Source organism: Nomascus leucogenys, chromosome 2, assembly GCF_006542625.1.
Source record: "Nomascus leucogenys isolate Asia chromosome 2, Asia_NLE_v1, whole genome shotgun sequence".
In the NCBI taxonomy this organism is placed as follows: domain Eukaryota; kingdom Metazoa; phylum Chordata; class Mammalia; order Primates; family Hylobatidae; genus Nomascus; species Nomascus leucogenys.
This window is the reverse complement of record NC_044382.1, coordinates 80,792,922-80,808,172: the sequence shown is the minus strand read 5'-3', so window position 1 is coordinate 80,808,172 and position 15,251 is coordinate 80,792,922. Positions and strand designations below refer to the sequence as shown.

Here is a 15,251-nt window from a genome sequence, read left to right as displayed (position 1 = left end):
GATGCGCCACCACACCTGGCTAATTTTTTTTGTAATTAGTAGAGATGGGATTTCACCATGTTGGTCAGGCTAGTCTCAAACTCCTGACCTCAAATCGTCCACCCACCTCGGCCTCCCAAAGTGCTGGGATTACAGGCGTGAGCCACCGTGCCCAGTGGTATATAGAAAATTCTAAGGAATACACACACAAAAAAAAACTAGTAGAACTAATAAACAAATTCAGCAAGCTTGCAAAATATGAGCAATATACAAAAATATTTTATGCAGTAGCAATGATCAATCCAAAAATGAAACTAAGAAAACAATTACACTTACAATAAAATAAAAAATAAGTATTTAGGAATAAAATCAATAAGAGAAGTGCAAGACTTGTTCACTGACTACTGCAAAACATTGTTGAAAGACTTAAGACTTAAATAAATAGAAAGGCATCCTGTATTCATAGATCAGAAAGCTTCATATTGTTAAGATGGCAGTATTCCTTAAACTGGTCTATAGATTCAGTACAATCCCTATCAAAATCCCCACAGCATTTTTTGCAGAAATTGATAAACTGGCTCTGAAATTCATACAGAAATCCAAGAAATCCAGAATAGCCAAAACAATATTGAAAAAGAACAGAGCTGAATAATGCACCATTCCCCATTTCTAACCTAGAGTTTCAAACACAGAGTAACGGTATGAAGATAGTGTGGTACTGGCATAAGGATAAACACATAGATCAATGGAATAGTATTGAGAGGTCAGATATTTATAGTGAACTGATTTTCAACAAGAATGCCAAGACAATTCAATTAGGAAAAAATAGTCTTTCAACAAATGGTGCTGGGACAACTGGATATCCCTAGGCAAAAGAATAAAGTCGGATCCCTACCTCACATCATAAACAAAAATAACCTCAAAATGAATCATATCTAAATGTAAGAGCTAAAACTATAAAACTGCTAGGAGGAAATTCAGGAGTAAATCTTTATGACCTTGAGTTAAGTAGCGGTTTCTTAGGTATGACACCAAAAGCACAAATGAAAAGAAAACATACATAGATAAATGGGACATTATCAAAATAAAAAAAAATTGTGCTTCATATGACACCATCAAGAGAGTGAAAAAACAACTCACAGAATGGGAGACAATATTTGAAAATCAAATATCTGATAAGGGCCTTGTATCTAAACTATGTAAAGAACTATTGCAGCTTTTTTTTTTCTTTTACTTTTGGCTGGGGAGGGGTTCCGGGTAAAAATCAGAAAACCTGCTAGACAAATTCTAAAAGAGCTGTAACACTAATGTAACTCAGTAATAAAATGACAACCTAATTTTAAAATGAGCAAGAGATTTGAAAAGAATTTCTCCAAAGACATATAAATGGCTTATAAGCATATGAAAAGATATTCAACACCATTAGTCATTAGGGAAATGCAAATCAAAACCACAATGAGATACCACTTCACATTCACAAGAATGGCAAAAATATGAAAGACAGACAGTTGCAAGTATTAGCAAAAATGTGAAGAAACTGGAACCCCTATACATTACCAGGAGGAGCGTAAAATGGTGTTTCTCCAAAGTTACCGTATGACCTAGCAATTTAATGGTAACTCAGTTATCATTTTGAGTTACCACATGACCTAGCAGTTGCACTTTTATAGATATACCCAACAGGATTGGAAAGTATGTCCACACCAAAACTTGTACAAAATGTGCGTAGCACCATTATTCATAATAGCCCAGAACTGGAAACAATCCAATTGTCCATCAGCTGATGAATGGAAAAATCAAAGACATAGCCATACAATGGAATATTATTCTGCCATTAAAAAGAAATAAAGTACAGATATCTGCTACAACATGAATAAACCTTGAAAATACCATGCTAAGTGAGAGAAGCCACACCCAAAGACCACATGTTGTATGATTCTATTTATAGGAAAAGTCCAGGATAGGCAAATCCTATTTTGAGACAGTAAGTAGCAAAAGTAGATTTGTGGTTGCCAGGAGATGTGGAGAGGGGGAAATGAGGGGTAATTGCTAACAAGTAGGGAGCTTCTTTGGGGAGTGATAAAAATGTTCTAAAATTAGATCATGGTGATGGTTGTACAGTTTGCCTATATAATAAAAATTACTTAATCATTTAATGGTACACTTTAAAGGGGGTAGGTTTATGGTATATGAATTATATCTCAATAAAGTTGTTATTTAAAAAAAAAATTCATCTCCTGCAGAGGAGAGAGAGTGGGGTACTAAACTAAGTACTAAAGGACTTGAAATGAGTAATGAGGTTTGAAATCGATGGCAGTGGGTGTGTAATAGGATTGCTAAGCTGTGATGAGTCCCTGTCTGAGATATAGTACCACAAAATTATAATGGCACCCATCTGCATGGTTGGGAACATTTCACACCTGTGCCTTCCAGTTTGTAGGTCACAAGCTCAGAGGCTCCAGGCTTTAGAGAACGACCCCCCCATGATGGGTACCATACCTGGCAGTCTTTAGCAGAAAGAGCTGAGGAATACCTGCTTCTCCTTCCTGCCCACATCCAAAACATCCTGGTCTTCTCACCCAACCAGAAGAAAACTGAAGACTTGGCTCACTATTTCTCAAGTAGAATTTCTGGAACAAAAATATCTACTAAACCTGCTACCTAAGCATCAGGCAGGGGAAAGAATAAAAAGAAAAAAGAAAAGGAAGGCATTTTTCCTGGTAATTAAATCTGAATTATTCACAACCTGTTAGACACTTTTTTTCCCTCTGCTACAGAAGCATGCATTTTCATTTCTCCCCTAAGTCCTAAATGCCTTTGCAATCAAAGTCAAATTTTTGGCTGACAGCCTTCACTTTATATGGAGAGCCAGGGTCCCAGGCCATACCTTCACCTGAGTCATCAACAGACCCATTCTCCAGCTCAACCCCTGAGCTGTTCAAAGGGGCTAGCTTTACCTAATGCTTTCATCATTACCCCTTGATTAATTCCCCCAAGTCTTGTGTATTATGAAAGTTCTTTCGTGGTGCAGGTGGCCTAGTTTCAACTAACAGAGGCAAAGTGGGGAATTTATTGACCAAGGTAACTAAACTTTGGGAAGCTTAGAATGTGGCTGCTTTTAGGGACAATAAAATGAGGAACCCAGGTGCTCCTGCTTAGTAAAAGACACCTCCATTCCTCCCCCTTCTCCTCAACACACGCCACTCCCTGCTGGGTGATACTTTTCTTTTTCTCAGACCTGTTGTCTCCATGAAGCTGCAAGCATGGCAACAAATGGTGGCCAAGCTCACATCTCCTCCCATAGTTCTAATCCAGAAAGTCCCCAGGAAAGCTCTGATTTTCTTAGCTCAGGTCATATGCCCTGTAGCCAAAGAAACAGGGAATGTTTTGGTTGGCAATCCCCATTAAAATAATATTATTGGAATGGGAGCGGGAGTGCCCCTAATGAAGGGAGGTGATGTTTCCAGTCAGAAGGGAGGCCAGGGCAAGCAAGGGTGCAGATGAGCATATCCATGGGAGCCAAATTTCTGAAGCCTGGTGGGAAAAGCTTAGGATCTGGAGCCAGAAATCCCAGGTTTGGACACATCTATATCAGCAAGCAATGTGATCTTGGGCTCAGTTTCTTTGTCTATAAAATGGGCATAATCATTCAAGGGAGCAGAGAAAAACCTCCATCTCTTGATAGGAAGAGCTGCAAAGTATCATGGCTGATTTTGAAATCTACCATAGTCGGAAACAGCCAGAAGGGTGTGCATCAGGTTATTGGTGGACAAACTGCATAGGAGGGCAAAGAAGAGTATTCCATGAGAGTTAGGGCTGAGACTGGGAGTGGGAAGAGGTGACCAGGGAGATCTGGAGTAACTGACCTCTAAGGTGCGTGGGAGAATGAATAGGAATTGACCAGATGAAAGAAGAGAGGAGAATGTTCTAGGCAGAGGTAACAGCATACAGAGAAATGTGAAATTGAGGGAAGCAGAGGAGGCTCAGGAGCTAAAAGTACTTTAATGTGGCCATTGCATGGAATGCAAAGGGGCACAGGATGGCAACACCTGGGCTTGGGAGACAAGTGGTAATTCACCCAGCAAGTGGACCTTCCAAGTCATGCTAAACAATTAGGGCTCAACCCTAAAAGCAACAGGGAGTTGCAGACAGTTGTATGCAGGGAAGGAGTGTGACCAAATGTGCAATTTATGCAAATGGGATACTACTGTACACCCATTGGAATACCTAGAATTATAAACACAGACGATAGTGAGTTTTGGCAAGGATGTGGAGCAACTGGAACTCTCATACGCTGCTGGTAGAGATGCAAAATAGCAGCGCCATTTTGCAAAACAAATTTGGCAGTTCTTTATAAAGTTAAACATACACTTATCACATGACCCAGCAATCCCACTGCTATATATTTACCGAAGGGAATGAAAATGTGTGTTCACACAAAAACCTGTACACAAATATTTGTAGTAGATCTGTTTATAATAACCAAAAACTAGAAAAGACCCAAATGTCCTTCAACTGGCAAAAATGGCTAAATGAGCTGTGGATTATCCACACAATGGAATACTAATCAGCAGCAAGAAGGACTAAATGACTGATATGCAAAATAACTTGAATAAATACCAAATGCAATATGCTAAGTGCAAGAAGCCAGAAAGTCTACATACTGTATATGATTCCATTTATAGGACAATCTGGAAAAGGCAAACCAATAGGGACAGAAATACATCAGTGGTTGCCAGGAATTATGAGTGGGAATAGAAGTTAATGAAAACCTGATGGCATGATTGAATTTGGTTGGGGTGAGGGGGTGATGAATGGTTCTGTATCCTGATTTTGGTCATGGTTTCATGACTAGATGCATTTGTCAAAATTCATAGACCTGTACAACCAGAAGAGTAAATATTGTTGCATGTCATTTTCTTTTTTCTTTCTTTTTTTTTTTTTTTTTTTTGAGACAGAGTCTTGCTCTGTCGCCCAGGCTGGAGTGCAGTGGTGTGATCTTGTCTCACTGCAAGCTCCGCCTCCCAGGTTCACGTCATTCTCCTGCCTCAGCCTCCTGAGTAGCTGGGACCACAGGCGCCCACCACCATGCCTGGCGAAGTTTTTGTATTTTTAGTAGAGACAGGGTTTCATTGTGTTAGCCAGGATGGTCTCGATCTCCTGACCTCGTGATCCACCCGCCTCAGCCTCCCAAAGTGCTGGGATTACAGGCATGAGCCACCACGCCCAGCCTGTTGCATGTCATTTTCAAAAAGTGAAATTTTAATAATTGCATATTGAGCGGGTCACTCTAGTTGCAGCAAACAGACTAGAGAGGGGCGTGGCCAGACTGAGAGAAGCCATTTGGGAGATTGCAGTAGGCATCTAAGTTCATGGTGGTGTCCTGAAATAGAAAAGTGGCAGTGGGAATGGAGAGAAATGGACTCATCCAAGCAATATTTAGAAGGGGGGATCCATAGGATTTGGTAACTGAATAAGGATAATAAGGGGAGTGTGGGTTAGAGGGACAGAAAGCCAAGGAGACAAAAGATTTGGGGGACTAGTGAGGGTGTCATGGGAGGGATTGGCTGTAGAATCCAGTTAGGAAGGAAGTCACTTGGGAAAGACTGATGGACAGGAAAGGCAAACAGTTAAAACAGCAGTACTGGGATGAGTTTGGTAGAAAAGTCAGCAGGACAGAGGATGTCATCAAAATAGGCCATTAGAGTTTGAGATTTCAGAGCTAGGACAAGGCACAAGAGAGAAGATGGCCATAGCTAACTTTTTTAATGGTGCCTTCCATGATGTAGTGAGATCCTTGAGTGGGGAGGATGATTTCTAGTACATCTTTGTAATCTTCTCCTAGGTGTTCAGCCCCTAGCTTGGAGGTTCTCTACCTTGGTTACATCCCCTGACCCAGCTCCACCCAGAACAAATATGTCCAAATCTCTGTGGATGGGAACTAGGTGGCAATACTTCTTAAAGTTCCCTAGGTGATTCCAACAGGATTGGAAACCCAACTGGCAACCCAAGGTTGCAGCCAAGATTGAGAATCACCAATATAAACCACTGCTGATCACAGTGGTTCTCCACCTTACCTGCTTATTAGAATCGTGGGGAGATTTTAAAACATACTAATGCCTGGGCCTCACCCCTGGAGATTTGCATCAGTTGGTCTGCAGTGGGGCCCTTAAGTTGATATTTTTGAAAGCTCCCTAGGCAGTATTAATATGCACCCAGGGTTGACAATCACCAGCCTAGCCGACGGAAAGCATTTCAATAAATGCTAACAGTGATTTCAATCAGTCTTTCCATCCCCGCTCTCCCTTCTGAGCCACAGACCTATCAACTTAACGACATGCTGTACACATCCTTCTATGTGTTAGGAGACCCCCCAAGAGGTCTCAAACTCAATATATCTAAGGTTAAACTCAATCTCCCTAAGGCCCTGGCAGACCAAGGAGAGATTTGGGCCTCCCACTGGGACAGAGGTTCCAGGAGCTGGACCCCTGTTTTGAAACTAAAGTATGCAGTCTAAAGCAACTCCATCTTGGATGCTAATCTGTCAGGTTGACTTGTGATTAGCCCCACTTCTGGGAATGCCTCTGTGTTAGTCTGCTTTGCATTGCTATAAAGGAATACTTGAGAGTGGGTAATTTATAAAGAAAAGAGATTTATTTTGGCTCACATTTCTGCAGGCTGTATAGGAAGCACGGTATTAGCATCTGCTTCTGACGAGGGTCTCAGGAAGCTTACAATTATGACGGAAGGTAAAGGGGAAGCAGGCTTGTAACGTGGTGAGAGAGGAATTAAGAGAGAGAGGAGAGCCTTCTTAAAGAGCCTTCTTTAAACAAACAGCTCTTACATGAACTAATAGAGCAAAAACTCACTCATTACCAAGACCAACACCAAACCATTTATGAGGAATCCACTTCCATAACCTAAACACCTCCCACCAGGACCATCTCCAACACTGGAGGTCACATTTCAACACGAGATTTGGAGGGGACACATATCCAAACCATATCAGCCCCTAAGATCTGTACTTTATCTACTGTTATCATGTACTTACAGTAAACCCTGACCTTAGGTCAAAAAACCTTAATGTTATGATAAACGTATGCTTGCCATAAATCCTGCCTTTTGGCAAATTTCCTATGGTATATAAGCTCTGGGTCTGAGTGTAATGGTACAGGATCCACCAACTCATCTCACAGCCATCCAAGACATGGCTACTATTCATAAAAAGTCCCTATTAAATGTTTCTTTCTCAGAAACTAGATTTGTCATCCTCTTTCTTTGGCCTTTCAGCTTCCTCGGCTTTTATGGGTAGGTTTGTACAGACCTACTTACCATGAAACATAAAGCTATCCTGTGGCCATAAGCAGAGAGCAAGGGGTAGCTGAAGTAAGTTTTGGAGGTGGTGGTGGACTCATAACTCAAGATTCAAACAACCGAAGAATGAAACCCAGTAGGAGTCAGAGGATCTTGGGCTGACAGGCAAAGAAGCAGGAACATGGTCTCAAGTCAAAAACTTTCAGCCTCATCACATTGACACAGAACGGCTCTTGGCTAAACCCCACCCTCGAGCCTGGAAACTTGGCCCTAAGTGAAAACAGCTCACTCTGTTTTTTTGCTCAGATGATTGCCTTTTTGGCCTGCCATGCCCCTATCCTGTGCCCATAAAAAGGCTTCAGTTGGCAGAGCAACAGAAGCAACCAATGCAAGTGGTCAGGGATGCAAGCTGCTGAATGTCAGGGATACATGCAGCTGAGTGTCAGAGGCTACGGATAGACTCAGCTAACTTCAGCCAGTGCAGTTCCAGGGAAAGATTTTCTTCCCACACCATCCCCTTTCTAATTCCCCATCCTACTGACAGCCATTTTAATTGCCAAATAAAATCCTCTGCATACACTACCCTTCAAATAGATCATGTGACCTGATTCTTCCTGGACACTGAACAACTTGGGTGCCAAGAAGAGCAGGTGCAGGAGGCTGTCACCCTGACCCTTCGCTGAGCCATTAACACTTAGCCATCCATGGACTGCAGGCTGAGTGAAACGAGCCCCTCCAGTTCCTGCCCACAAGGGGGTCAAGGTCAAGGGAACAATCCCATCTCAATATCACAGGTGCTTCATAAGAGTTCAATAAACACTTACTGAAAGACATGTATGAACTTGGTTCCAGGATCCAGAAGGGCCTGGAAGCATCAGTGTGCAGAGGATAACAGACTTTACATGAAAAAGTTAGTGGCATTTGCTCACCTGGAGGTCTCAATTTTTTTTTTTTTTTTAAGTCAGAACCTCGCTCTGTGGCCCAGGCTGGAGTGCAATGGTGCGATCTTTGGCTCACTGCAACCTCCACCTCCCAGGTTCAAGCAATTCTCCCGTCTCATCCTCCTTAGTAGCTGGGATTACAGGGGCCCACCACCACACCCAGCTAATTTTTGTATCTTTAGTAGAGACAGGATTTCACCATATTGGCCAGGTTGGTTTCCTGGCCAGGCAGGTCTCGAACTCCTGACCTAATGATCTGCCCACCTTGGCCTCCCAAACTGCTGGGATTACAGGCATAAATCACTGCGCCTGGCCCGGGTTCTCGATTTCTGTGTGCAAAAGAATCTTCTGAGGGTTCTTCAGCCATACTGGCTTCCTTCTCTTCCCAGGTCAGGGCTGCTGTATTTGCTGTTCCATCTGCCAGGAGCACTGTTCCCTGCAGTGTTCAGCATGGCTAACTCTAAGTCACTCTCACTCTAAAGACTTCCTTCAGGTCTTTACATAAATACTCAAATGCCGTCTTCATACCTCTTTTCCCCATTTCTGGCTTTCTTTTTCTGCCTAGTGATTATTACTAGCTAATATACCATATATTTTACTTAAATATTTTGTCTATTAGGGGTTTCCTCACTGGCTATAATCTTGGCTCCCTGAAACCTCAGCTTCCCAGGTTTAAGAGATTCTCGTGCCTCAGTCTCCTGAATAGCTATGATTACAGCTGCATGCCACCAGGCATGGCTTTTTTTTTTTTTTTTTTTTGAGACAGATTCTCGCTCTGTCACCCAGGCTGGAGTGCAGTGGCGTGATCTTGCCTCACTGCAAGCTCCACCTCCCAGGTTCACGCCATTCTCCTGCCTCAGCCTCCCAAGTAGCTGGGACTACAGGTGCCCATCACCACGCCTGGCTAATTTTTTTTTTTTTTTTTTTTTTTGAGTAGAGACAGGGTTTCACCATGTTAGCCAGAATGGTCTCAATCTCCTGACCTCATGATCCACCCGCCTTGGCCTCCCAAAGTGCTGGGATTACAGGCGTGAACCACCCCGCCCGGCCTAGGCATGGCTATTTTTAGCAGAGATGGAGTTTCACCATGTTGGCCAGGCTGGTCTCAAACTCCTGACCTCAGATGATCTACCCACCTCGGCCTACCAAAGTGCTGGGATTACAGGCATGAGCCATCGCGCCTGGCCATCATTAACTATAATCTCCGTGCAAACAGAGATTGTATTAGACCATTCTCGCACTGCTATGAAGAACTATCTGAGAGTGGGTAATTTAAAAAGGAAAGAGATTTCAGTGGCTCACAGTTCTGCAGGCTGTACAGGAAGCATAGCGGCCTCTGGGGAGGCCTCAGGAAACTTTCTTTTTTTTTTTTGAGACAGAGTCTAGCTCTGTCACCCAGACTAGAGTGCAGTGGTGCAATCTCGGCTCACTGCAAGCCCTGCCTCCTGAGTTCACGCCGTTCTCCTGCCTCAGCCTCCCAAGAAGCTGGAACTACAGGCATCTACCAGCATGCCTGGCTAATTTTTTGTATTTTTAGTAGAGATGGGGTTTCACCATGTTAGCCAGGATGGTCTCGATCTTATGACCTCGTGATCCGCCCACCTCAGCCTCCCAAAGTGCTAGGATTACAGGCGTGAGCCACCACACCCAGCAGGAAACTTTCAATCATGGCAGAAGGCAAAGGGAAAGCAGGCATGTCTCATATGACTGGAGCAGGAGAAAGAGGAGAGAGGAGGGAGGTGCTACACACTTTTAAACAAACAGATCTCACGATAACTTAATCACTCACTATTTGCCACAACAACACCAAAGCGGGGTGGCAACGATGATCCATCACTTTCCACCAGGCCCCATTTCCAACATTGGGGATTACAATTTGACATGAGATTTGGGCAGGGACACAGATCCAAACCATATCAGGGATCATTGTCTGTTTTGTTCCCTGGCACATCCAGAGCCTAGAACAGTGCCTGACAAACCGCAGGCACTCAATAAGTGAATGAATGGGGCAGTTAAAATTGCAGACTCTCCCTGGGTAAGGTCCAGTAACGTGCATGTTGACTGGGTGGTTCTAAAGGAGATCGTTGGAGGCCCCACGTAATGAAACATGTCTTAGAGAATGCTTTGCTTGGAGTGAACATCCCTCTAATGCAATTCTCTTGACATCCAGCAGACAGCAGGAGGCTGAGGACTCAGGGGCGCAGGATGCCAGTCGTCATTACTGGTTTCTTTCCTGCACCAAGACGCGTCTCACATTAGGTGATTTGGCACAGAGGAATGAGTGAGCACAGGAGGCAAGAATTGTGGGTGGCCAGCTCCTGGGAGGATGTCTCTGTATAACAAACTATTAATAACTGCACTTCGGGGCAAAGTCCCAGGTGGAAGAAGCACAGTTCCAGCCATAGGAGAGGACCTTCGCAAAGCGGGAATCTCAGCTTGACAGGAAGTTGAGGTGGCGTTACTCTGCAGCACTCTTTTGGCCAAAGCCTGCTTGGGCAGCCAGAGTCAGTGGTGCTAGAAAATGTTTAACAAGTGTCTCTGAGGGGGAAAAAAAATCATGCATGCAGTTACATATGTATGTTTATTATGAACTGTACTGATATCAAGAACGTGTAGCAAGGCAGGCACAGTGGCTCATGCCTGTAATCACAGAACTTTGGGAGGCTGAAGCAGGAAGATTACTTGAGGCCAGGAGTTTAAGACAAGCCTGGGCAACATAGGGAGAACCCATCCCCACCAAAAATTTAAAAATTGGCCAAGTGTCATGATGCATGCCTGTACTCCCAGCTACTTGGGAGGCTGAGGTGGGAGGACCCCTTGAGCCAGGAGCTGGAGTCTTCAGTGAGCTGTGATGGTGCCACCGCATGCCAGCCTGGGCAACAGAGCAAGACTCTGTCTCAAAAAAAAAAAAAAAGAAAAGAAAGTGTATCACACACTTTAGAAATAACTATAAAGCATGAAAATACTCTTCATCTTAAATTATGCATAGTTGATGATTTTTTTTCTTGTTTTAGGGTACATGTGCACAATGTGCAGGTTTGTTACATATGTATCCATGTGCCATGTTGGTGTGCTGCACCCATTAACTTGTCATTTAGCATTAGGTGTATCTCCTAATGCTATCCCTCCCCCCACCCCACAACAGTCCCCAGAGGGTGATGTTCCCCTTCCTATGTCCATGTGTTCTCATTGTTCAATTCCCACCTATGAGTGAGAACATGCAGTGTTTGGTATTTTGCCCTTGTGATAGTTTACTGAGAATGATGATTTCCAGTTTCATCCATGTCCCTACAAAGGACATGAACTCATCATTTTTTATGGCTGCATAGTATTCCATGGTGTATATGTGCCACATTTTCTTAATCCAGTCTATTGTTGTTGGACATTTGGGTTGGTTCCAAGTCTTTGCTATTGTGAATAGTGCCGCAATAAACATACGTGTGCATGTGTCTTTATAGCAGCATGATTTATAGTCCTTTGGGAATATACCCAGTATTGGGATGGCTGGGTCAAATGGTATTTCTAGTTCTGGATCCCTGAGGAATCGCCACACTGACTTCCACAATGGTTGACCTAGTTTACAGTCCCACCAACAGTGTAAAAGTGTTCCTATTTCTCTACATCCTCTCCAGCACATTGTTTCCTGACTTTTTAATGATGGCCATTCTAACTGGTGTGAGATGGTATCTCATTGTGGTTTTGATTTGCATTTCTCTGATGGTCAGTGATGATGAACATTCTTGCATGTGTTTTTTGGCTGCATAAATGTCTTCTTTTGAGAAGTGTCTGTTCATGTCCTTCGCCGACTTTTTGATGGGGTTGTTTGTTTTTTTTTTTGTAAATTTGTTTGAGTTCATTGTAGATTCTGGATATTAGCCCTTTGTCAGATGAGTAGGTTGTGAAAATTTTCTCCCATTCTGTAGGTTGCCTGTTCACTCTGATGGTAGTTTCTTTTGCTGTGCAGAAGCTCTTTAGTTTAATTAGATCCCATTCGTCAATTTTGGCTTTTGTTGTTATTGCTTTTGGTGTTTTAGACATGAAGTCCTTGCCCATGCCTATGTCCTGAATTGTAATGCCTAGGTTTTCTTCTAGAGTTTTTATGGTTTTAGGTCTTACATGTAAGTCTTTAATCCATCTTAAATTAATTTTTGTATAAGGTGTAAGGAAGGGATCCAGTTTCAGCTTTGTACATATGGCTAGCCAGTTTTCCCAGCACCATTTATTAAATAGGGAATCCTTTCCCCATTGCTTGTTTTTGTCAGGTTTGTCAAAGATCAGATAGTTGTAGATATGCAGCATTATTTCTGAGGGCTCTGTTCTGTTCCATTGATCTATATCTCTGTTTTGGTACCAGTACCATGCTGTTTTGGTTACTGTAGCCTTGTAGTACAGTTTGAAGTCAGGTAGCATGATGCCTCCAGCTTTGTTCTTTTGGGTTAGGATTGACTTGGCAATGCAGGCTCTTTTTTGGTTCTATATGAACTCCAAAGTAGTTTTTTCCAATTCTGTGAAGAAAGTCATTGGTAGCTTGATGGGGATGGCATTGAATCTATAAATTACCTTGGGCAGTATGGCCATTTTCACGATATTGATTCTTCCAACCCGTAAGCATGGAATGTTGTGCCATTTGTTTGTATCCTCTTTTATTTCATTGAGCAGTGGTTTGTAGTTCTCCTTGAAGAGGTCCTTCACATCCCTTGTAAGTTGGATTCCTAGGTATTTTATTCTCTTTGAAGCAATTGTGAATGGTAGTTCACTCATGATTTGGCTCTCTGTTTGTCTGTGATTGGTGTATAAGAATGCTTGTGATTTTTGTACATTGATTTTGTATCCTGAGACTTTGCTGAAGTTGCTTATCAGCTTAAGGAGATTTTTGGCTGAGACAATGGGGTTTTCTAGACATACAATCATGTCATCTGCAAACAGGGACAATTTGACTTCCTCTTTTCCTAATTGAATACCCTTTATTTCCTTCTCCTGCCTAATTGCCTAGAACTTCCAACACTATGTTGAAAAGGAGTGGTGAGAGAGGGCATCCCTGTCTTGTGCCGGTTTTCAAAGGGAATGCTTCCAGTTTTTGCCCATTCAGTATGATATTGGCTGTGGGTTTCTCATAGATAGCTCTTATTATTTTGAGATACGTCCCATCAATACCTAATTTATTGAGAGTTTTTAGCATGAAGGGTTGTTGAATTTTGTCAAAGGCCTTTTCTGCATCTATTGAGATAATCATGTGGTTTTGGTCTTTGGTTCTGTTTATATGCTGGATTACATTTATTGATTTGCATATGTTGAACCAGCCTTGCATCCCAGGGATGAAGCCCACTTGATCATGGTGGATAAGCTTTTTGATGTGCTGCTGGATTCAGTTTGCCAGTATTTTATTGAGGATTTTTGCATCAATGTTCATCAAGGATATTGGTCTAAAATTCTCTTTTTTGGTTGTGTCTCTGCCTGGCTTTGGTATCAGGATGATGCTGGCCTCATAAAATGAGTTAGGGAGGATTCCCTCTTTTTCTATTGATTGGAATAGTTTCAGAAGGAATGGTACCAGTTCCTCCTTGTACCTCTGGTAGAATTCGGCTATGAATCCATCTGGTCCTGGACTCTTTTTGGTTGGTAAGCTATTGATTATTGCCACAATTTCAGAGCCTGTTATTGGTCTATTCAGAGATTCAACTTCTTCCTGGTTTAGTCTTGGGAGGGTGTATGTGTCGAGGAATTTATCCATTTCTTCTAGATTTTCTAGTTGATTTGCGTAGAGGTGTTTGTAGTATTCTCTGATAGTAGTTTGTATTTCTGTGGGATCGGTGGTGATATCCCCTTTTTCATTTTTTATTGCATCTATTTGATTCTTCTCTCTTTTCTTCTTTATTAGTCTTGCTAGCAGTCTATCAATTTTGTTGATCTTTTCAAAAAACCAGCTCCTGGATTCATTAATTTTTTGAAGGGTTTTTTGTGTCTCTATTTCCTTCAGTTCTGCTCTGATTTTAGTTATTTCTGCCTTCTGCTAGCTTTTGAATGTGTTTGCTCTTGCTTTTCTAGTTCTTTTAATTGTGATGTTAGGGTGTCAATTTTGGATCTTTCCTGCTTTCTCTTGTGGGCATTTAGTGCTATAAATTTCCCTCTACACACTGCTTTCAATGTGTCCCAGAGATTCTGGTATGTTGTGTCTTTGTTCTCGTTGGTTTCAAAGAACATCTTTATTTCCGCCTTCATTTCGTTATGTACGCAGTAGTCATTCAGGAGCAGGTTGTTCAGTTTCCATGTAGTTGAGCAGTTTTGAGTGAGTTTCTTAATCCTGAGTTCTAGTTTGATTGCACTGTGGTCTGAGAGACAGTTTGTTGTAATTTCTGTTCTTTTACATTTGCTGAGGAGAGCTTTACTTCCAACTATGTGGTCAATTTTGGAATAGGTGTGGTGTGGTGCTGAAAAAAATGTATATTCTGTTGATTTGGGTTGGAGAGTTCTGTAGATGTCTATTAGGTCTGCTTGGTGCAGAGCTGAGTTCAATTCCTGGGTATCCTTGTTAACTTTCTGTCTCCTTGATCTAATGTTGACAGTGGGGTGTTAAAGTCTCCCGTTATTATTGTGTGGGACTCTAAGTCTCTTTGTAGGTCACTGAGGACTTGCTTTATGAATCTGGGTGCTCCTGTATTGGGTGCATATATATTTAGGATCATTAGCTCTTCTTGTTGAATTGATCCCTTTACCATTATGTAATGGCCTTCTTTGTCTCTTTTGATCTTTGTTGGTTTAAAGTCTGTTTTATCAGAGACTAGGATTGCAACCCCTGCCTTTTTTTGTTTTCCATTTGCTTGGTAGATCTTCCTCCATCCTTTTATTTTGAGCCTATGTGTGTCTCTGCAAGTGAGATGGGTTTCCTGAATACAGCACACTGATGGGTCTTGACTCTTTATCCAATTTGCCAGTCTGTGTCTTTTAATTGGAGCATTTAGTCCATTTACATTTAAAGTTAATATTGTTATGTGTGAATCTGATCCTGTCATTATGATG

The 15,251-nt window shown here is 42.2% G+C and overlaps 1 non-coding gene across 1 annotated transcript; it reads right to left on the bottom strand.

The window, feature by feature from the left end:
* Positions 1-1,224: 1,224 nt before the first annotated feature.
* Positions 1,225-1,286, bottom strand: LOC115831853. Its single transcript, XR_004027344.1, has one exon. It is a non-coding gene; the product is annotated as a U7 small nuclear RNA (small nuclear RNA).
* Positions 1,287-15,251: the final 13,965 nt, after the last annotated feature.